At 49.3% G+C, this 24,271-nt stretch overlaps 1 protein-coding gene across 2 annotated transcripts in view; it reads right to left on the reverse strand.

Moving 5' to 3' along the window:
• The window catches only part of RGS12 (regulator of G protein signaling 12), a 159,477-nt gene that overhangs the window by 128,733 nt on the left and 6,473 nt on the right, over nucleotides 1–24,271 (reverse strand). The window lies entirely within an intron of this gene.

Below are 24,271 nucleotides of genomic sequence, written 5' to 3' on the forward strand. Positions count from 1 at the left end.
CGAACGGACCACGGACCTGGGGATCGGAGAACCTGGATTCCCATCCTGGCTCTAACACTTGCCTGCTCAGTGACCTCGGGGAAGTCACTTCAGTTCCCTTAGACTCAGCGGCATGGCGTAGTGGATAGAGCAGGGGCCTGGGAGTCAGAAGGACCTGGGTTCTAATCCCGCCTCCGCCACTTCCTTCATTCAATCGCATTTACTGAGCGCTTACCGGGTGCAGCGCACTGTCTTAAGCGCTTGGAATGTAGAATTCGGCAAAGAGACGATCCCTGTGCCCTTGGACAAGTCACTTGCCTTCTGTCTCAGTTACCTCATCTGTGAAATGGGGATCGAGTCGGTGAGCCCCACGTGGGATAACCTGCTTTCCTTGTATCCCTCCCAGTGCTTAGAACAGTGCTTGGCACATAGTAAGGTTCTCACTCTAGGCTTCAAGGCTGTCCATCACCTTGCCCCTTCCTATCTCTCCTCCCCTCTCTCTTTCCACCGCCCACCCCGCACGCTCGCCTTCTCCGCCTCCCACCTCCTCGCCGTCCCCCGTTCTCGCCCGTCCCGCCGTCGACCCCGGGTCACGTCCTCCCGCTGTCCCGGAACGGCCTCCCTCCTCACCTCCGCCAAACTCATTCTCTTCCCCTCTTCGAAACCCTACTTAAAGCTCACCTCCTCCGAGAGGCCCTCCCACACTGAGCTCCCCTTTTCCCTCTGCTCTCTCTACCCTCTCCTTCACCTCGCTGCAGCTAAACCTTCTTCTCCCCCCTTTCCCTCTGCTCCTCCCCCTCTCCCTTCCCCTCCCCTCGGCACCGTACTCATCCGCTCAATTGTATATATCTTCATCACCCTATTTATTTTGTTAATGAGATGTACATCACCCTGATTCTATTTATCTGCTATTGTTTTAATGAGACGTTCATCCCCTCGATTCTATTTATGGCCATCTTTCTCGTCTGTCCGTTTCCCCCGATTAGACTGTAAGCCCATCAAAGGGCAGGGACTGTCTCTAACTGTTACCGATTTGGACATTCCAAGCGCTTAGTCCAGTGCTCTGCACATAGTAAGCGCTCAATAAATACTATTATAGGAATGAATAAGCGCTTAACAAATACCATCATCATCACTATTATTATTATAATTAATGGAGCTGAGGGAGAAAGGAGGGAAAATGTCAGCAGCGAAGCGCCGTGGTACACGGCAGAGCACAGTTGGCATTTCCACTTAACTTCTCTGGGCCTCAGTTCCCTCATCTGTAAAATGGGGATTAACTGTGAGCCTCGCGTGGGACAACCTGATTCCCCTGTATCTACCCCAGCGCTTAGAACAGTGCTCTGCACATAGTAAGCGCTTAACAAAGACCAACATTATTTCATAATAATCATCCTCGCCACAACTCTTGAAGTAAATGACTGTTTAATTATCGTATTCGTTAAGCGCTTACGACGTGCCACACACCCTACTAAGCACTAGGGTAGATACAATCAAGTCAGTTTGGATAGAGTTCCTCTCCCCCATGGGGCTCACACCTTAAACCCCCATTTTACAGATGAGCTAAGAGAGGCCCAGAGAAGTGACTTGCCCATGTCCACACCGCAGACGTGGAGCGGGGCCGGGATTAGAACCCCGGTCCTCCGACGCCCAGGCCCGTACTGGTTGCGGCGGATCAGGTAGGCGAGGGTCGGGCTAGAGACAGGTTGTGAACCATTGGGAATTCAAATAGACGAATTTGAAATCTGCTCTCCGGCCAATGTCAAGTGCCCAAGCCTTAAAACAAAATTCAGGCCAAATTTATCTGGGTCCATGGGAGGACAGTCGGTTCTCTGGAGAACGAGGCCCAGCCAGTTCTCTCAATCGATCCATCGATCGTTTACTGGGCGCGCAGCAACTGCTTGGGAGAGAACGATATAACAGATTTCATAAACACGTTCCCTGCCCACGGGGAGTTTAAAGATCTAAAGGAGGAGACAGGCATTAAAATAAATTCTGGATACGTACCTAAGTGCAGTGGGTCTGTGGGCGGGGTGAATAAAGGGGACAATTCCAAGTGGAAGGGTGACCCGGAAGGGGACGGGAATCGGGGAAATGAGGATTTAATCGGGGAAGAGCAATTTAGGAGAAGGACTTTATTAAGGCTTTGAAGGTGGAGACTGGAAGGTGGAAGGTCGAGTGCCCCTTCTGGACTGTGAGCCCGTCGTTGGGTAGGGATTTGTCTATCTGTTGCCGAATTGTACTTTCCAAGCGCTTAGTACAGTGCTCTGCAGTAAGCGCTCAATAAATATGATTGATTGAATGAATGAATGGAGAGGGTTTGTCCGGATAGGAAGGGGGAAGGAGATCCGGGCCAGAGGCGGGACGTGGGCGAGGGGTCGGCAGCGAGGAAGACGAGCCGGAGGTACAGGGAGTAGGTTGGCGCTGGAGGAGCGCGGAGCGCGGGCTGGGTTGGAGTAGGAGAGCAGCAAAGTAAGACGGGGGAGGGGAAGGGGACTGAGGACTTGAAAGTCAATCAATCGGTAATAATAATGTGGGTATTTGTTAAGCGCTTACTACTACTAATAATAATAATGTTGGTATTTGTTAAGCGCTTACTACGTGCAGAGCACTGTTCTAAGCGCTGGGGTAGATACAGGGTCATCAGGTCGTCCCACGTGAGGCTCACAGTTAATCCCCATTTTACAGATGAGGTCACTGAGGCACAGAGAAGTGAAGTGACTTGCCCACAGTCACACAGCTGACAAGCGGCAGAGCCGGGAGTCGAACTCATGACCTCTGACTCCGAAGCCCAGAGGTACTATGTGCCAAGCACTGCTCTAAGCGCTGAGGTAGATACAAGGTAATCACATTGTCCCACCTGGGGCTCCCAGTCTTCAACCCCATTTTACAGATGAAGTCACTGAGGCCCAGAGAGGTGAAGTGACTTACCCAAGGTCACACAGCTGACAAGGGGCAGAGCCGGGATTAGAACCCATGACCTCTGACTCCCAAGCCCGGGCTCTTTCCACTGAGCCACGCCGCTTCTCAGCGGGGCAACTGTATTTACTGAGAGCTTACTATGTGCAGAGAACTGTACTAAGCGCTTGGGAGAGTACGACACAACAATAAACAGATACATTCCCTGCCCACAACGAGTTTACGGTCTAGAGGGGGAGACAGATAGTGAGTATCCTGGGTGGTAGAAGGAAATCAGGGAAGTAAGATAGGATGGGGCAAGGTGATTGAGTACTTTAAATAATAACAATAATAATCATGGTTCTCTTAAGACACTGCACTGAGCGTCCGGGCGGATACGAATCCCGGCTCTTCCACTTGTCGGCTGTGTGACTGTGGGCAAGTCACGTCATTTCTCTGTGCCTCAGTGACCTCATCTGTAAAATGGGGATTAACTGTGAGCCTCACGTGGGACAACCTGATTCCCCTGTATCTCCCCCAGCGCTTAGAACAGTGCTCTGCACATAGTAAGCGCTTAACAAATACCAACAATATACCAGCAAAGCGGGTTGGACACAGTCCCCGTCCCACGTGGGGCTCACAGTTTCACTCTCGATTTCACAGACGGGGTAACCGAGGCACGGAGAGGTGAAGTGACCTGCCCAAGATCACACAGCAAAGCGGCAGACGGGTGGCAGATCGGGGATTCGAACCTAGGCACTTCTGACCCCCAGACCCGTGCTCTATCCACTAGGCCATACCGCTTCTCCGGTGATAATAATAATAATAATCATGTTGGTATTTGTTAAGCGCTTACTATGTGCAGAGCACTGTTCTAAGCGCTGGGGTAGATACGGGGTCATCAGGTTGTCCCATGTGAGGCTCACAGTTAATCCCCATTTTCCAGATGAGGGAACTGAGAAGTGAAGTGACTCGCCCACCGTCACACAGCTGACGACTGGCAGAGCCGGGAGTCGAACCCATGACCTCTGACTCCCAAGCCCGGGCTCTTTCCACTGATGGAGATGGTAAGAAGTTTCTGTTTGAGGCAGAGGTGGATGGGCAATCACTGGAGGCTTTTGAGGAGTGGGGAGACGGAGAGGGAACGTTTTTGTAGAAAATGACGCGGGCAGCAGAGGGAAGTGCGGACTGGAGTGGGGAGAGAAGGGAGGCGGGGAGGTCGGCAAGGAGGCTGATACAATCATCGAGGCGGGACGGGAAAAGTGCTTGGATTAAGGTGGTCGCCGTTTGGATGGAGAGGAAAGGGTGGATTGGGGCCAGATTGTGAGGGTAGAACCATCGGGATTTGGTGAGCGATTAACTACGTGAGAAGCAGCGTGGCTCAGTGGAAAGAGCCCGGGCTTTGGAGTCAGAGGTCGTGAGTTCGAATCCCAGCTCTGCCACTTGGCGGCGGCGTGGCTCAGTGGAAAGAGCACGGGTTTTGGAGTCAGGGCTCATGAGTTCGAATCCCAGCTCTGCCACTCGTCGGCTGTGTGACCGTGGGCAAGTCACTTAACTTCTCTGTGCCTCAGTTCCCTCATCTGGAAAATGGGGATTAAGACTGTGAGCCCCATGTGGGACAACCTGATTCCCCTATGTCTCCCCCAGCACTTAGAACAGTGCTCGGCACATAGGAAGCGCTTAACAAATACCAACATTATTAAGTCACTTCCCTTCTCTGGGCCTCAGTGACCTCACCTGTAAAATGGGGATGAAGACTGTGAGCCCCACGCGGGACAACCTGATTCCCCTGTGTCTCCCCCAGCGCTTAGAACGGTGCTCTGCACAGAGTCAGCGCTTAACAAATACCAACATTATTATCATTACGTGGTTTGAATGAGAGCGATCGGTGGAGGATTCCGACACGTTCGGCGGGCTCCGGCGGAATGAGAACGGAAGGACGCCCGTGAAAGCTGTTTAATTTACAGCAAATTCCTAGACCCTGTTGGGATCAACCGCCGCCTGACTATCCAATTATCCATCGCGGGGAGAATGAAATTTGGACTTTGAGATTGCCCTTTTGCCACGTCACTGCTGAACGGCATCTCGGAGGCAGTCAAATCTGATCCGCTTGGCTTCATCGCGACGGCTGTCAATTACTACCTGGGATGGAAGGTCAACGCTAGCAGGCAGACGGGGAGATTTGGGAATTAAAAGCGCATTTCGATTACCGTTCTTAGGCATCTCCTGCCAGAGAGGGGCAAGAGTTAACCGAGCCGTCTCTTCCCCGGGGCCTAAAAATAGAGGATGAAGGGGTATGCCACTTAAAATATTTTCGAAGGCATCTGGCTCCTTCCAAGCTTCAAGAGATCATTTTTTATGCCTCGAATATTCTTATTCTTCGAACTGAAGATAGCGATCAACTCATCTCTTTTAATATAGCTCGGTCCAAGTACCTCGCGTATTCGGCCTGAGGTTTTCAGGGAGGTGCCGAAAATAAAAGGCATTTAGAAGGTCCTTGAATTTAGTAGGTTCTTCATAAAAGAAGAAGCAGCGTGGCTCAGTGGAAAGAGCCCGGGCTTGGGAGTCGGAGGTCGGGGGTTCGAATCCCGGCTCCGCCGCTTGCCAGCTGGGTGACTGTGGGCAAGTCACTTCACTTCTCAGTGCCTCAGCTACCTCATCTGTAAAATGGGGATGAACTGTGAGCCTCACGCGGGACGACCTGATGACCCTGTATCTCCCCCAGCGCTTAGAACAGTGCTCTGCACATAGTAAGCGCTTAACAAATACCAACATTATTATTATTAATGAGCACTAATAATGATTGACTCTGATTTAAGTCCCAGAAGACTAGAACAATGTAAACGTTCACTGGGCAAACTAAGGGCTACTGAAATAAGGAGTGCATGGCTTGTGAATGGACACAGCAAATCAGGATGACATAGAAGGAAGTGGGAAAAGAGGAAATCAAGGCTTAATAATAATAATAAATACGGCATTCGTTAAGCGCTTACTGTGTGCCAGGCACTGTTCTAAGCACTGGGGTGGATATAAGCAAATCAGGTTGTGTACAGTCCTTTGTCCCATGTGGGGCTCACAGTCTCAATCCCCCATTTTTCAGACGAGGGAACTGAGGCACAGAGAAGTGAAATGATTTGCCCAAGGTCACGCAGCAGACAAGGGCCTGTTTACTTCTTTCGATGTGTATATTTATATATCTATAATTCTATTTATTTATATTGATGCCTCTTAACTTGTTTTGATGTCTGTCTCCCCCTTTCTAGACTGTAAATCCAGTGCGGGCAGGGATTGTCTCCCTTTACTACTGAATTGTATTTTCCAAGCGCTTAGTACAGTGCTCTGCACACCATAAGCGCTCAGTAAATAGGACTGAATGAAAGTAGAGGAGCTGGGATTAGAACCCATGACCTTCTGACTCCCAGGCCCCTGCTCTAACCATTACTCCATGATGCTTCTTTTATACGCCGTCCCGCTTCTCTTAGGCTCAGTCAAGGAAGGCCTCTTGGAGGACATTTGAGGTTTGAGGACTTTCAGGGCCAATCACTCAAAACCTTCTTTAGGGGGGAGAGACAACCGTCGGAATCTGGGGTTCCCTGCGGGAGAATCCACTGCCTCGACCCCTGCCCCCTTCCCTAATCTTTATAAGAAGCCACATGGCTCAGTGGAAAGAGCACGGGTTTGGGAGTCAGAGTTCATGAGTTCGAATCCCGGCTCTGCCACTTGTCAGCTGTGTGACTGTGGGCAAGTCACTTCACTTCTCTGTGCCTCAGTTACCTCATCTGTAAAATGGGGATTAACTGTGAGCCTCACATGGGACGACCTGATTACCCTGTATCTACCCCAGCGCTTAGAACAGTGCTCTGCACATAGTAAGTGCTTAACAAATACCAACATTATTATTATTATTAAAATGGGGATTAACTGTGAGCCTCACGTGGGACGACCTGATTACCCTGTATCTCCCCCAGCAGTTAGAACAGTGCTCGGCACATAGTAAGCACTTAACAAATACCAACATTATTATTATTATTATGATTTTGATGCCTGACTACTTGTTTTGTTTTGTTTTGCTGTCTGTCCCCCTTTTAGACTGTGAGCCCGTCGTTGGGCAGGGATTGTCTCTATCTGTTGCCGAACTGTACATTCCAAGCGCTTAGTCGGTGCCCTGCACGTAGTAAGTGCTCAATAAGTATGATTGAATGAATGAATGAATGAATAATCCCCAGATGTGGAAATGACATGCAAATTCATGGTGTTCCATATTTTTTACCCTATTTATTTTGTTAATGAGGTGTCCATCCCCTTGATTCTATTTATCGTGATGATGTCGTCTTGTTTTTGTCCGTCCGTCTCCCCCGATTAGACTGTGAGCCCGTCATTGTCTCTATCTGTTGCCGAATTGTCCATTCCAAGCGCTTAGTCCAGTGCTCTGCACATAGTAAACGCTCAATAAATACTACTGAATGAATGCAAGAATGAAGCCCAGAGAGGTGAAGTCATGTGCCCATGGTCACACAGCAGCAAGCGATGGAGCCAGGATTAGAACCCATGGATGGGCCAAATTCCTGCTGCTCCCGATGGAGGGCCTGGGAGTAGCTGCCTCTTGCCTGGATCTCCCTCCCTACTCATATCCGACAGACAGCAACTCTCCCCGCAGGTTCAAAGCCTTATCGAAGGCCCATCTCCTCCAAGAAGCCTTCCCGGACTAAGCCCTCCTCTCCTCTCCTCCCTTCTGGGCCGCTCTTACTTGCCCCTTCATTCGTCCTCCCTCCCAGCCCCATGCACATATGTATATTTTTATTTATTTATCTATCTATTTATATATTTATATTAACATCTGTCTCCCACTCTAGATTCTAAGTTCATTGTAGGCAGCAATGTGTCTGCTGGGTGCTTTGTTATACCCTCCCAAGCACCCAGTACATAGATATATATATATAGATAGATAGATAGATAGATAGATAGATAGATAGATAGATAGATAGATATGTAAAATGGCATTTAAGCGCTTAAATATGTGCCAGGCACGGTACTAAGCACTGGAGTGGATGCAAGCAAATCCGGTTGGACACATTCCCTGTCCCACGTGGGACTCACAGCCTCAATCACCATTTTACAGATCAGGGCACTGAGGCCCAGAGAAGCGAAGCGACTTGCCCAAGGTCACACAGCAGACAAGTGGCGGGGCCTGGATTAGAGCTCATGACCTCCTGTCTCCCAGGCCTGTGCTCTATCCGCTACGCCGCGCTGCTTCCCAGTGCTCCGCCCATAGTGCGCACTCGATAAAGATGAGTGAATGAATGATCGAACCCGGGTCCTTCTGACGCCCAGGCCCGTGCTCTACCCACTAGGCCATGCTGCTTCTTGTCCAGCCTCTCGCCCAGGCCATAAGTGTGCCAAATTACTGCTCTGGGTAGGAGGGCCTGCGAGTAGCTGCCTCGGGCCTGGCATCGCCCTCCCTCTTCATATCTGACAGACGGTGACTCTCCCCCCATTCAAAGCCTTCCTGAAGACCCACCTCCTCCAAGAGGCCTTCCCTGACTAAACCCCGCTTTTCCTCATCTCCCACTCCCTTCTGCGTCACCCTGACTTGCTCCCTTTATTCGCCCCTTCCCAGCCCCGACCGCTTATGTCTGTATCTGTCATTTTATTTATTTTTTTATTAATGCCTGTCTCCCGCTCTAGACTGTCAGCTCGTCGTGGGCAGGGAACGTGTACGTTCTATCGTTCATTCGATCGAATTTATTGAGCGCTTACTGTTTGCAGGGAACTGTACTAAGAGCTTGGGAAAGTATAACAATAAATAGTGACATTCCCCGCCCACAACGAGCACACGGTCTACAGAGGTGGGGACACAGACAACGGTACAAATAAATGAAATGTCAGATATTCATTCATTCATTCAATAGTATTTATTGAGCGCTTACTATATGCAGAGCACTGTACTAAGCGCTTGGAATGGACAAATCGGTAACAGATAGAGACGGTCCCTGCCCTTTGACGGGCTCACGGTCTAATCGGGGGGGACGGACAGACGAGAACGATAGCGATAAATAGAGTCAAGGGGAAGAACATCTCATTAAAACAATAGCAAGTAAATAGAATCAGGGTGATGTACATCTCATTAAACAAAATAAATAAAATTAAACAAAATTAATTAAACAAAATTACACCAAGATATCTACATAAGGGCTGGGGGGCTGGGAGACGGGGGAGCAAAGGGAGCGAGTCAGGGTGACGCAGAAAGGAGTGGGAGATGAGAAAAAGTGGGGCTTAGTCATGGAAGGCCTCTTGGAGGAGACGGGCCTTCAATGAGGTCTTGAAGAGGGGGAGATTCACTGTCTGTGGGATTTGAGGAGGGAGGGGGTTCCGGGCCAGAGGCGGGACGTGGGCTAGTGGTCAACGGCGAGACGGGAGAGATCGAGTTCTCACAGTTCATTCTATTTAACTAAGGCTCAAAGCTCAAATTTAAAGGCCCTCTGTCAGCAATCACGAAACCTTAGAGGTCAGAAGGACCTGGGTTCTAATCCCGGCTCTACCACTCGTCTGCTGTGTGATCTTGGGGATGTCACTTCACCTGTCCGGGCCTCAGTTACCTCATCTGTCGAGCGGGAATTAAGATTCTGAACCCCATGTGGGACAGAGACCGAGTCCAACCCGAGTAGCTTGTACCTACCCCAGTGCTTAGTACTATGCCTGGCACGGAGTAAGCGCTAAACAAATAACATTAAAAAAGGAACCAAAAAAAACTTCCCGTTGATTGCTATGGTTACAGTGTGAAAAGAAAACCAGGACCACCCAGTTCTGGAACCTCTCAGTCTTCAAAACTGCCCATTTTGTCCCTCTCTGCAGAACGCCCACCCCCCTTACGTTGGCGTTTTCTCTGACACCCCCCACTTCGCATCTTTAATTGCGTCGCTCCGTTCGGGCTGAGACATTTCAAGAGCTTAAATGTGCCCAGCTGCACTTTCTTCTAAACGAATTTTCAGATTATAGTTCCTTTGCTTCGAAAGCGAGGTCTGTTTTCTAGCATAATTAAAATCAGGCTCTACAGCTTAAATCCTACGCTTGGCCTGAAGCTCCTTTCCCCTCCACAAACCCCAGACCTCCTCGCATCACCTTCGAAGTGTAACTCATCATCGATCAGAGGATCGTATTTACCGCGCGCTTACTGTGTGCAGATCACCGCAGTAAGCACTTGGGAGAGTAAAAAAGACACATTCCCTGCCCACGACGAGTTTACGATCTTCAGTTTGCAGCTCCTCCAAGATGTCTTCCCTGAATAAGCCCTCTTTTCCCCGATTCCCTCTCACCCGTAACCTTGGATCTGTACCCTCTGAGCACTTGATATTCACCCCACAGCCCCCAGAGAAGCCGCGCGGCTCAGTGGAAAGAGCCCGGGCTTGGGAGTCAGAGTTCATGGGTTCGAATCCTGGCTCTGCCGCTTGCCTGCTGGGTGACTGTGGGCAAGTCACTTCACTTCTCTGTGCCTCAGTTCCCTCATCTGGAAAATGGGGATTAACTGTGAGCCTCACGTGGGACGACCTGATTACCCCGTTACTACTCCAGCGCTTAGAACGGTGCTCCGCACATAGTAAGCGCTTAACAAATACCAACATTATATCCGTAATTCGTTTATTTACATTAATGTCTATCTCCACCTCTAGAATGTAAGCTCGTTGTGGGCAGGGAACGTGACACCAACGCTGGTGCGTTGTAGTCTTCCAAACGCTTAGTATAGTGCTCTGCGCCGAAGCAGCGTGACTTAGTGGCTAGAGCCCGGGCCTGGGAGTCAGAAGGACCTGGGTTCTAATTCCGGCTCCATCACGTGTCTGCTGTGTGACCTTAGGCAAGTCGTCTCACTTCTCTGGGCCTCAGTTACCTCGTCTGGAAAATGGGGATTAAGAATGTGAGCCTCATGTGGGACAGGGACTGTCCCCAACCTATCTCATATCAATGCCAGCACTTAGAACAGGGCCTGGCACGTAATATTAATAATAATACTAGTACTTGTTAAGTGCTTACTGTGTGCCAAGCACTGCTCTAAATGCCAGGGTAGATACAAGCTAAGCAGGTTGGACACAGTCCCTGTCCCACACTGGGCTCATAGTCTCAATGCCCATTTTCCAGATGAGGTAACAATAATAATAATATTTGTATTTGTTAAGCGCTTACTATGTGCAGAGCACTGTTCTAAGCGCTGGGGGAGATACAGGGTCATCAGGTTGTCCCACGTGAGGCTCACAGTCTTCATCCCCATTTTACAGATGAGCAAGTACTTACTCAACATGAGCAAGACTGAGCTCCTCATCTTCCCTCCCAAACCCGGTCCTCTCCCAGACTTCTCTATCACCGTGGACGGCACCACCGTCCTTCCCGTCTCTCGGGCCCGCGATCTCGGTGTCGTCCTCGACTCGTCTCTCTCGTTCACCCCACGCGTCCTATCCGTCGCCGAGACCCGCCGGTCTCACCTCTACGATATCGCCGAGATCCGCCCTCTCCTCTCCACCCGGACGGCTACCTCGCCGTTACGGGCTCTCGTCGTATCCCGGCTAGACTACCGTGTCGGCCTTCTCTCCGACCTCCCTTCCTCCTCTCTCGCCCCGCTCCGCTCTATCCTTCTCTCCGCCGCCCGGCTCATCTTCCCGCAGAGACGATCTGGGCCTGTCACTCCCCTTCTTAAACGACTCCGGCGGTTGCCCGTCGACCTCCGCTCCAAACAAAAACTCCTCACTCTAGGCTTCGAGGCTCTCCGTCACCTCGCCCCTTCCTACCTCTCCTCCCTTCTCCCTTTCCACCGCCCGCCCCGCACGCTCCGCTCCTCCGCCGCCCGCCTCCTCGCCGTCCCTCGGTCTCGCCTATCCCGCCGTCGACCCCCGGGTCGCATCCCCCCGCGGTCCCGGAACGCCCTCCCTCCTCACCTCCGCCAAACTGATCCTCTTCCCCTCTTCGAAACCCTACTTAAAACTCACCTCCTCCGAGAGGCCTTCCCAGACCGAGTTCCTCTTCTCCCTCGACTCCCTCTGCCACCCCCCCCTTCACCTCTCCGCAGCTAAATGCTTTTTCCCCTTTTCCCTCTGCTCTTCCACCTCTCCCTTCCCATCCCCTCAGCACCGTACTCGTCCGCTCGACTGTATATATTTCCGTTACCCTATTTATTTTGTTAATGAATTGTACATCGCCTCGATTCTATTTAGTCGCCATCGGTTTTTACGAGCTGTTCTTCCCCTCGACTCTATTTATCGCCATCGTTCTCGTCCGTCCGTCTCCCCCGATTAGACCGTAAGCCCATCAAAGGGCAGGGACCGTCTCTATCTGTTGCCGAATTGTTCATTCCAAGCGCTTAGTACAGTGCTCTGCACATAGTAAGCGCTCAATAAATACTATTGAATGAATGAATACAGATGAGGTAACTGAGGCCCAGAGAAGTGAAGTGACTCGCCCACAGTCACACAGCTGCCAAGTGGCAGAGCTGGGATTCGAACCCATGACCTCTGATTCCCAAGCCCGGACTCTTTCCACTGAGCCACGCTGCTTAACTGAGGCAAAGAGAATAATAATAATAATAATAATGGCATTTGTTAAGTGCTCACTAAGTATCCAGGACTGTTCTAAGCACTGGGGTAGGTACAAGGTAATCAGGTTGTCCCATGTGGGGCTCACAGTCTTAACCCCCATTTTACAGAAGAGGGAACTGAGGCACGGAGAAGTGAAGTGACTTGCCCACAGTCACACAGCTGCCAAGTGGCAGAGCTGGGATTCGAACCCACGACCTCCGACTCCCAAGCCCGGGCTCTTTCCACTGAGCCACACTGCTTAACTGAGGCATAGAGAACAATAATAATAATAATGGCATTTGTTAAGTGCTCACTATGTACCCAGGACTGTTCTAAGCACTGGGGTAGGTACAAGGTAATCAGGTTGTCCCAAGTGGGGCTCCCGGTCTTAATCCCCATTTTACAGAAGAGGGAACTGAGGCCCGGAGAAGTGAAGTGACTTGCCCAAAGTCACACAACAGACAAGTGGCAGAGCTGGGATTAGAGCCCCCGACCTCTGACTCCCAAGCCTGGGCTCTTTCCACTGAGCCACGTTGCTTGTGACGTGCCCAAAGTCACAGAGCGGACAACTGGCAGAGCCGGGATTAGAACCCACAACTTTCTGACTCCCAGGCCCCTGCTCTGTCCACTAGGCCATGCTCTTAACAGGTGCCATGAATATTACAATTATTATTATTATTACAGTAAGCACTCAATAAATACCATTGGCTGACTGATTAAATAGCCAACATTTTCTTTCGAATGTAAACCTTAAACTTACAAAAATAAAAGGCTCACGTTTCCAAGTTGTAGAACTTTTGGGGGTCTTGCATAATAATGAATTTGTCACCCTCAAAAACAAGGCTTTGCCCAGTTGGCAATAGGAGGCTCCGTTCCTGGTACATATAATAACAATAATTGTGGTATTTGTTAAGCGCTTACTACGTGCCAGGCAATGTACTAAGCACAGGGGTAGGTACAAGCAAACTGGGTTGGACGCAGTTCCTATTCTACACGGTGCTCACACTCTTAATCCCCATTTTACAGATGAGGTAACTGAGGCACAGAGAAGTTAAGTGACTTGCCCCAAGTCACACACCAGACAGGTGGCGGAGTCGGGATTAGAACCCACGACCTCTGACTCCCCAGCCCGGGCTCTTTCCACTAAACCACACTGCTTCTCTAATCCTACAACATAGGCAGTCCCACCCTCTAGCATGACAATTAATAGCAATCTCATTTATTTATTCATTTTTTATGGTATTTGTTAAGGGGTAGGTGCCGAGCACTGTACTGAGCGCTGGAATATATGCAAGGTAATCGAGTTGGACATAGGCCATGCCCCACATGGATCTCACAGTCTTAATCCCCACTTGACAGAGGACATAACTAAGGCACAGAATAGTGCAGTGACTTCACCAAGGTCACGCAGCAAATTCATTCATTCATTCATCCATTCAATCATATTTATTGAGCTCTTACTGTGTGCAGAGCACCGTACTAAGCGCTGGGAAAGTACAATTGGGCAACAGATAGAGACAATCTCTGCCCAACGACGGGCTCACAGTCTAGAAGGGGGAGAGAGACGACAAAACAAAACTAGTTAGATGGGTATCATCAACAGCCGCAAAATAGTTGAATAGAATTATAGAGATATAAATAGAATTATAGAGATGATTGCCGAGACGGGATCAGAAACCAGGTCCTTCTGAATCCCAGGCCCGGGGCTCCTCAACCCACGATCACTGCTCCCACCCACCCCTCCCTCTGCTCTACCCCGTTCCCCTCCCCATGGCACTTGTGTATATTTGCATATATTATTCATTACTCTATTTTATTATTCATTCATTCCTTCATTCAATAGTATTTATTGAGCGCTTACTATGTGCAGAGCACCGGACTAAGCGCTTGGACTGTCCAAATCGGTACCAGATAGAGACGGTCCCTGCCCTTTGACGGGCTTACGGTCTGATCGGGGGAGACGGGGAGAAGAGAACAATGATGACAAATAGAATCGAGGGGATGAACGTCTCATTAAGACGATAGCAAATAAAGAGAATCAAGGCGATGTACATCTCATTAACAAAATAAATAGGGTAATGAAAATATATAGCTATGAGAATCTATTTGTCTATTTTGACGGTATCGATGCCTGATTAGTTGTTTGATTTCGCTGCCTGTCTCCCCCTTTTAGACCGTGAGCCCGTCGTTGGGCAGGGATTGTCTCTATCTGTTGCCGGATAGTGCATTCCACGCGCTTAGCACAGTGCTCTGCACACGGTAAGCACTCAATAAATACAATTGAATGAATGAATGAATGAATCATGCCACTTCTTATTGAGCTTAATGAGTGCTCACTGTGTGCACAGCACTGTACCGAGTGTTTGGGAAAACACAACAGAGTTGGTAGAAATGTCACTTACCTTCCCACAACGAGCTGATCTTGAAACACCAGAATAATCCCATGAACCAAGGGCTAGGCCCATTTTTCATAATTTATTCAATCAATGGCATTTATTCATCCATTCAATTGTATTTATTGAGTGCTTTCCGTGCACACAACACTGTATTTGTTGTGTGCTTACTATGTGCAGAGCACTGTACTAAGTCCTTGGAAAACTACAATTAAAGGAGAAGCACCGTGGCCCGACTGGACAGAGCATAGGGCTGGGACTCGGAGGACCTGGGTTCTAATCCCAGCTCTGCCAACTGCTTGCGGCGTGATCTTGGGCAAGTCACTTCACTTCTCTGTGCCTCAGTTTCCTCAACTGTAAAAAGGGGATTACATTACCTGTTCTCCCTCCCTACTACAGACTGTGAGCCCCATGCGGGACAGGGATCGTGTCCCACATAACTGACTTGTACCTACCCCTGTGTTTAAAACGGTATTTAGTATATAGTACGTACTTAGAGAAGCAGCGTGGCTCAGTGGAAAGAGCCCGGGCTCGGGAGGCGGAGATCATGGGTTCGAATTCCGACTCTGCCCTTTGTCAGCTGTGTGACTGAGGGCAAGTCACTTCACTTTTCTGGGCCTCAGTTCCCTCATCTGTAAAATGGGGATGAAGACTGGGAGCCTCACGTGGGACAACCTCATTCCCCTGTATCTCCCCCAGCGCTTAGAACGGTGCTCTGCACGTAGTAAGCGCTTAACAAATACCAACATTATTATTATTACTTAAGAAGTGCCATTAAAAAAAAACAGAATTAGCAGACACATTCCCTGCCCATAATGAGCTTAATTCAAAAGACGTTTACCCAATGGACAACAGAGACCCAAAAATAATGACATTTTTCACGCTGGCCAGTGAAAGTAGCAAGAGGCAGGAAGATCGTCAACTTGCAAAGAGCTTTTGATATCGCTTGGATCTCGGGCGGCGAATTTGGACCTCTTGGAGAGGTTCGGTCCGGAAGCGACACTACTAAGTGACCTCAAAGTGACAATTAGCTAGTGTGAAACTTGGCTCTGCCGAAAGAAACTTCAAGAGGAGAAAGGGTACAGGCTACCGATATAAACAAGTCTCTGCAAGTTTCCTTTCTTTAAACACAAAATCCCTATATTCTTGGCTTGGGGGAGCTGAATCAGGAGACAGGTATTTCAGAAGTTGAAGGACTTTAATCTCAGGGGAAAACATTGTTTTCTTAGAGAAAACCCAACCCTGTAAGGAGAAGCATCGCTTCCAAAGTAAATACTTTGAGGTGCCCCGAGTATTAACCACTTGTTAATAGGAGAGGTGGGAGGATGGATATCGGAGGAAGCAGCGAGGTCGAGTGGATAGATCACGGGCCTGGGAATCGGAAGGACCTGGGTTCTAATCCCGGCTCTGCCACTTGTCTCCTGGGTGACTTTGGGCAAGTTACTTCACTTCCCTGAGCCTCAGTTCCTTCATCTGGAAAATGGGGATTGAGACTGTGAGCCCCAAGTGGGATATGGACTGTATCCAACCTGATTCGTTTGTATCTACCCCAGTGCCTGGCACATAGTAACAGTTTAACAAATACCATTGAAAATAAAAAGTGGCCAACCTGGGATTCGAACCCAGGCCCTTCTGACGCCCAGGACTGTGTTCTATCCACTAGGCCACACTGCTTCTTGCAATCCTGAGGAGCTTCGGGAAGGTAAATTGGGAATAGGAGGTGTTGAGTACTTGCTCCTGATAATAACAAGAAGAATGATGGTATTTGTTAAGCGCTTACTATGTGCCAAGCACTACTCTAAGCACTGGGGAAGATACAAGGTAATCAGCTTGGCCCATGTGGGGCTCAGAGTCTTCATCCCCATTTTACAGGCGAGGTAACTGAGGCCCAGAGAAGTGACGTGACTCACCCAAAGTCACACAGCTGACAAGTGGCTGAGTCGGGACTAGAACCCAAGACCTCTGACTCCCAAACCAGCGCTCTTTCCACTAAGTCATGCTGCTTCTATAATTTGATGAAGCTGAACCTAAAAAACCAGAATTTTATCTCGGTTATGGTGGAGCACGGCTAGACCTTCTAAACTGTGAGTCCACTGTGGGCAAGGATTGTCTCTATTTGTTGCGGAATTCTACTTTCTAAGCATTTAGTGTGGTGCTATGCTCACAGTAAGCGCTCAATAAATACGATTGAATGAATCTCTTCAGTTTGGGTTTTGTTTTCGGACCAATGTTCTGACCATTGGCCCCAGGGGTGTCCTCTCTGGGCCTCAGTTTCATCCACTTCCAACTCTTCAAAACATAGCCTCCGAATATTTTCCAACTTCCACGTTAATAATAATAACGGTATTTGTTAAGTGCTTACTACGTGCCAAGCACTGTTCTAAGCGCTGGGGTAGGTACAAGGTAATCAGGTTGTCCCACATGAGGCTCACAGTCACCCCCCACTTTACAGATGAGGTCACAGAGGCCCAGAGAAGTGAAGTGACTTGCCCAAGGTCAAACAGCTGATCAGTGGCAGAACGGGGATTAGAACCCACAACCTGACTCCCAAGCCCACGCTCTTTCCACTGAACCACACTGCTTCTTCCTGATCCTTCAAGGATTAGAACTATATGGGCCTGAAAGGACGTTAGGAACCGTTATATTGGCCAGCTGGCTGAAAGAGATAATAATAATTGTAATAACGGTATTTTGTTAAGCGCTTACTATGTGCCAAGCACTTTTCTAAGCCCTAGGGTGGATACGAGGTCATCAGGTTGTCCCACGTGGGGCTCACAGTCTCAATCCCCATTTTCCAGATGAGGGAACTGAGACACAGAGAAGGGAAGTGACTTGCCCAAAGTCACATAGCTGATAAGTGGCAGAGCTGGGATTGTATTAATACTCATACTACTAATAATAATATTTGTTAAGCACTTCCTATGAGGCCAGGCGCTGTAATAATAATAATGTTGGTATTTGTTAAGCGCTTACTATGTGCAGAGCACTGTTCTAAGCGCTGGGGGAGATACAGGGTCATCGGGTTGTCCCACGTGAGGCTCACAATTAATCCCCATTTTCCAGATGAGGGAACTGAGGCACCGAGAAGTGAAGTGACTTGCCCACAGTCACACAGCTGACACGTGGCAGAGTTGGGATTTGAACCCACGACCTCTGACTTCCAAACCCAGGCTCTCTCCACTGAGCCACGCTGCTTCTCTGAGCTAAGCGCTGGGGTGGATACAAGCAAAATGGGTTAGACACAGTCCCTGTCTCGCATAGGACTCACAGTCTCAATCCCCATTTTACAGATGAGGTAACTGAGGCACAGCCGATGATAATAACGATAATTATGGTACTTGTTAAGCGCTTACTCTGTGCCAGCCACTGTTCTAAGCGCTGGGGTAGATACAATCAGGTTGCACACAGTCCCTGTCCCACACAGGGCTCCCACTCTTAATCCCCATGATTTTACAGATGAGGTAACAGAGGCGCAGAGAAGTGAAGTGACTTACCCAAGGTCACACAGTAGACAAGGGGTGGAATGGGGATTAGAACCCAGGACTTTCTGACTTCCAGGTTCTGGTTCTATCCATCACGCCACGCCGCTTTCTCTACGGATCGCGTTCCCCTGGCTGGCTGGCACTTTACAAGGGGCTTGACTAAAATGCTTGGAGTCAGAGGTCACGGGTTCGAATCCGCCCCTGCCACTTGGCAGCTGTGCGACTGTGGGCGAGTCACTTCACTTCTCTGGGCCTCAGTGACCTCATCTGCAAAATGGGGATGAAGACTGGGAGCCTCACGTGGGACAACCCGATGACCTTGTATCTCCCCCGGCGCTTAGAACGGTGCTCTGCCCGTAGAAAGCGCTTAACAAATACCAACATTATTATTATCTGTTTATTGGTCTATTGTCCTCTCCCAAGCGCTCCGTACAGTGCTCTGCACCCGGTAAGCGCTCGATCAATGCAATCGATCGATTGATATCTAACCCACTGAAATTGAACCAAAGCCTTCCTGCCTTGTTCCCAAGGGAAACGGAAAACAGTTGATCGTAAACCGTGAGCCCGTCAATGGGCAGGGAGCGTCTCTATCTGTTGCCCAATTGTCCATTCCAAGTGCTTAGTACAGTGTTCTGCACATAGTGAGCGCTCGATAAATACTATTGAATATCCCTCGGGCTTCCTGTTCGGTAATCAATCAATGGTATTTATTGAGTGCTTACTCGGGGCAGAGTGGCTAGAGCCCAGGCCTGGGAGTCGGAAGGACCTGGGTGTGCCTCAGTGACCTCATCTGTCAAATGGGGATTAAGACTGTGAGCCCCACGTGGGACAACCTGATCACTTTGTATCCTCCCCAGCGCTTAGAACAACGCTTTGCACCTAGTAAGCGCTTAACAAATGCCATCATTATTATTATTCTTCTTCTAATCCCAGCTCCGCCACAGGCCTGCTGCGTGACCTTGGGTGAGTCGCTTCCCTTCTCTGGGCCTCGTTCCCTCATCTGTAAAATGGGTTTTAATAATAACGTTGGTATTTGTTAAGCGCTTACTACGTGCAGAGCACTGTTCTAAGCGCTGGGGCAGATACAGGGGAATGAGGTTGTCCCACGTGAGGCTCACAGTCTTCATCCCCATTTGACCGATGAGGGAACTGAGGCCCAGAGAAGTGAAGTGACTTGCCCACGGTCACACGGCTGACAAGGGGCAGAGTCGGGATTCGGACCCACGACCTCTGACTCCCAAGCCCGGGCTCTTTCCACTGAGCCACGCTGATTAAGACTGTGAGCCCCGTGTGGGACGGGGTCCAACTTGATTAACTCGCATCTACCCCGGTGCTTAGTACAGTGCTTGGCACATAGTAAGTGCTTAACAAATAGGGAAGCAGCATACTTAGTGGACAGAGCAAGGACCTGGGAGTCAGAAGGACCTGAGTTTTCATCCCGGCTCCGCCCCACGGCTGCTGTGGGACCCTTCATTCATTCATTCATTTATCGAGCGCTGACTCTGTGCAGAGCACTGTGCTAAGCGCTTGGAATGGACAATTCGGCAACAGATAGAGACGATCCCTGCCCGGTGAAGGGCTCACCGTCTAATCGGGGACCTTGGACAAGTCACTTCACTTCTCTGGGCCTCAGTTACCTCATCAGGAAAATGGGGATTAAGACCGTGAGCCCCAGGTGGGACGGGGCCTGCGTCCAACCTGCTTAACTTGTATCTACCCCAGGGCTTAGAACAGTGCTTGGCACGTAATAAATGCTTAGCACGTACCACATCTATCATCGCTATTACGATTCTTATTATTACATACCATAAAAAGAGCACTCGAGCAAATGTTTGGCAGAGTAAAATACAATAGGGTTGGTAGAGACATTCCCAGACTGAGCCCCCTTTCCCTCTGCTCCTCCTCCCCTCCCGTCGGCCCTCTGCCCTTCCCCCTTCCCCTCCCCTCAGCACTGCGCTCATTCGTATATATTATTTTTTACCCTATTTATTTTGTTAATGAGGGGGTATTTAGAGAAGCAGCGTGGCTCAGTGGAAAGAGCCCGGGCTTGGGAGGCAGAGGTCATGGGTTCGAATCCCCGCTCTACCACTGCGTGACTGTAGGCAAGTCACTTCACTTCTCTGGGCCTCGGTGACCTCATCTGTAACATGGGGATGAAGACTGTGAGCCCCATGTGGGACAACCTGATTACGCTGTATCTACCCCAGCGCTTAGAACAGTGCTCGGCACAGAGTAGGCGCTTAACAAATACCAACATTATTATTATTATTATTACATCTCCCTGATTCTATTTATCTTGATGATGTTGTTTTTGTTTTATTCTGTTTTGCTCTGCTGTCTGTCTTCCCCGTTTACACTGTGAGCCCGTCGGTGGGCAGGGATGGTCTCTATCTGTCGCCGAATTGGACATTCCAAGCACTTAGTACAGTGCTCTGCACAGAGTAAGCGCTCAATAAATACTACTGAATGAACGAAAGGAGGTGTACTCTCCCAAGCACTTAGAACAGCGCTCTGCACATAGTAAGCGCTCAATAAATACTACTGAATGAATGAAAGGAGTTGTACTGCACTCTCCCAAGCACTTAGAACAGTGCTCTGCACAGAGTAAGAGCTCAATAAATATCACTGATTGATTGACGGACATTAAAATAAAGTTAGGCACTTCTCTGTGCCTCAGTTTACCTTATCGGTAGAGTGGGGACTGAGACTGGGCCCCACGTGCCCAACCCGCCTTGCTTGTACAGTGCCTGGCACATAGTGAGCGCTTACCAAATACCATCATTATTATTATTATTATTTTCATCATGCCAAAGCAGTTAGGAGTACAGACCCAAGTACGGAGATACAAGAGGTTTGTCTACCAACTCCGCTGCGCTGTTCTCTCCCAAGGGCTCAGTACAGCGTTCCGCACATCGTAAGCGCTCGCTCACTACTTACCAGTGACTCACCGCTTGACCCAGATGGAAGGCCCAGTAGGGTGGGAAGGCGGGAGGTTTTTAGTCGGTAACTAGACGTAATAAATGAGTCAAACAGCCCTCTGTCTTATAAAACAGAAAATCGCTCAATAAATGCGATTAAATGAATGAACGGAAGAAAACCAAATATGCCTGGTATTTTCCGGTGTCTGCCTCACAAGCCCTCGGCCATTTTGCTCTCTTCCTGACTGACGATGGCTGTCACAGGCAAACTCACCTCACAATTCCTGAGTCCCTTTTGCCTTTTTGGACGTCATTTTCACGTTCTTTTTGTGAGGAGACGGCTCCTCCACACTAACTCCAATCTCGCTGGAATCCACCGTGGCTTCCGGACTTCGCTGTAGAGATGTCCATCCCCTTGATTCTATTTATTGCTACTGTTTTTGTCCGTCCGTCTCCCCCGATTAGACCGTGAGCCCGTCAATGGGCAGGGACCGTCTCTATCTGTTGCCGAATTGTCCATTCCAAGCGCTTAGCCCAGTGCTCTGCCCATAGTAAGCGCTCAATAAATACTATTGAATGAATGAATGAATGAATGAATGAATGGTGGACTACTAGCCCCATCGTATCTGAGAGAAGCTGCGTGGCTCAGTGGCAAGAGCCCGGGCTTGGAAGTCAGAGGTCACGGGTTCTAATCCTAACTCCGCCACTTGTCAGCTGGGTGACTTTGGGCAAGCCACTTCACTTCTCTGTCCCTCGGTTACCTCATCTGTAAAATGGGGATGAAGACTGGGAGCCCTACGTGGGACAACCTGATTACCTTGTATCTCCCCTCGAGCTTAGAACAGCGTTTGACACATAGTAAGCGCTTAAGAAATACCATCATTATTTTTATTATTATCTTGTGATTTGTTTTCTCAGCGCCGTTGATTGACTGAATGGATTAACTTGAACATTCCCGTCCCACCCTGCTTCCTCCTCTCGATGCTCACACTTGTCTGCGTGCCCGCTTCCATACCAGGCAAAGAATCGAGAAGTAGCGTGACCCAGTGGGTAGAGCCTGGGCCCGGGAGTCCCATGGACCTGGGTTCTAATCCAGGCTCTGCCACTTGTCAGCTGTGTGACTTTGGGCAAGTCACTTCGCTTCTCTGGGCCTCGGTTACCTCATCTGTAAAATGGGGGTGAAGACTGTGAGCCCCACGTGGGACAACCTAATTCCCTTGTATCTCCCCCAGCGCTTAGAACAGTGCTTTGCACATAGTAAGAGCTTAACAAATACCAACATTATTATTATTATTATTCTCTGGGGTTAAGACTGTGAGCACCACTTGGGACAGGGACTGTGTCCAACCCAACCGGCTTGTGTCCAGCCCGGTGCTTAGAACAGTGCCTGGCACATAGTAAGCACTTAACAAATACCACAATTACTATTATCATCACTGTCATCAAAGGTATTTATTCAGCCCTTACTGTGTGCAAAGCACAGTATTAAATGCTCAAGAGAGTTCGATAAAGCAGGGTTATTAATAATAATAATAATAATTAAGGTATTTGTTAAGTGCTTACTATGTGCCAAGCACTGTTCTTAGTACTGGGGTAGATACAAAGTAATCAGGTTGTCCCACGTGGGGCTCACAATCTTAATCCCCATTTTACAGATAAGGTAACTGAGGCACAAAGAAGTCAAGTGACTTGTCCAAGGTCACACAGCAGACAAGTGCGGAGCCGGGATTAGAACCCACGTCCTCTGACTCCCAAGCTCGTGCTCTTGCCACTAGGCCAAGTTGCTTCTCACTAGAGTTGCCAGACATGTACCCTGCCCACGATCAGCTTTGTCCAGCGCTTAGTCCAGTGTTCTGCACACAGTAAGCGCTCAATAAATATGACTGAATGAGTGAGGGGGAGATAGACATTAGTATAAATCACAAATTGTACTATGTGCTTATTTTGCAAATCACCTATTTGCTTTCTCGGGCACTTGAATAATTAATCAAATGGGCTTGGCCACTAACTCGGTGAAGCATCGTAGCTCAGTGGAAAAGAGCCTGGGCTTCGGAGTCAGAGGTCATGGGTTCGACTCCCGGCTCTGCCACTTGTCAGCTGTGGGACTGTGGGCAAGTCACTTCACTTCTCTGGGCCTCAGTTAACTCATCTGTAAAATGGGGATTAATTGTGAACCTCACATGGGACAACTTGATTACCCTGTATCTACCCCAGCGCTTAGAACAGTGCTCTGCACATAGTAAGCGCTTAACAAATACCAACATTATTATTATTATTATTAATGGATGAACCAGTAGAATCGATCAATCAGTCAATGGAATTTGAGTGCTTACTCCACGTTCAACACCATACTGAGCGCTCGGAGAGGACATTACCCAAATTTGGCGGACCCCAGGAGCTTACCGCCTAAGAGGGGGAGACGTCCATTACTATAAATTACCGATATGTGGAATCCACTTCTATAGTAAGGAGCAGAGATGTGGGGGGTTGCGAGTGCCTGCCACATCCGAAATCCATCGACGGCATTTTCTGAGTACTTAGCAGAGTGGCTCAGTGGAAAGAGCCCGGGCTTGGGAGTCAGAGGTCATGGGTTCTAATCCCGGCTCTGCCACTTGTCAGCTGGGTGATTGTGGGCAAGTCACTTCACTTCTCTGGGCCTCAGTGACCTCATCTGGAAAATGGGGATTGACTGTGAGCCTCACGTGGGACGACCTGATGACCCTGTATCTCCCCCAGCACTTAGAATAGTGCTCTGCACATAGTAAGCGCTCAACAAATACCAATATTATTATTATTGTTATCCCTGCTCTCAAGGAGCTTTATCTTCTAGTGGGGAAGGTAAAGGCAAGAGGAAGGAGTACTGGAGTATAAATCAATCCAGCAATAAATGTTATTTCTTCAGTGCTGGCCGTGTGCACGGTAAGCGCTCAGTAAGTACCACTGGAATGGCGGTGTGGTGCCGTGGGAGAGCCGCGGTCTTGGCTCCGCCACGCGTCCACTGTGAGGGTTCCCCTCCCTGTGCCTCCGTTTCCCCGTCTGTAAAA

Source organism: Ornithorhynchus anatinus, chromosome 4, assembly GCF_004115215.2.
Source record: "Ornithorhynchus anatinus isolate Pmale09 chromosome 4, mOrnAna1.pri.v4, whole genome shotgun sequence".
NCBI classification, from domain to species: domain Eukaryota; kingdom Metazoa; phylum Chordata; class Mammalia; order Monotremata; family Ornithorhynchidae; genus Ornithorhynchus; species Ornithorhynchus anatinus.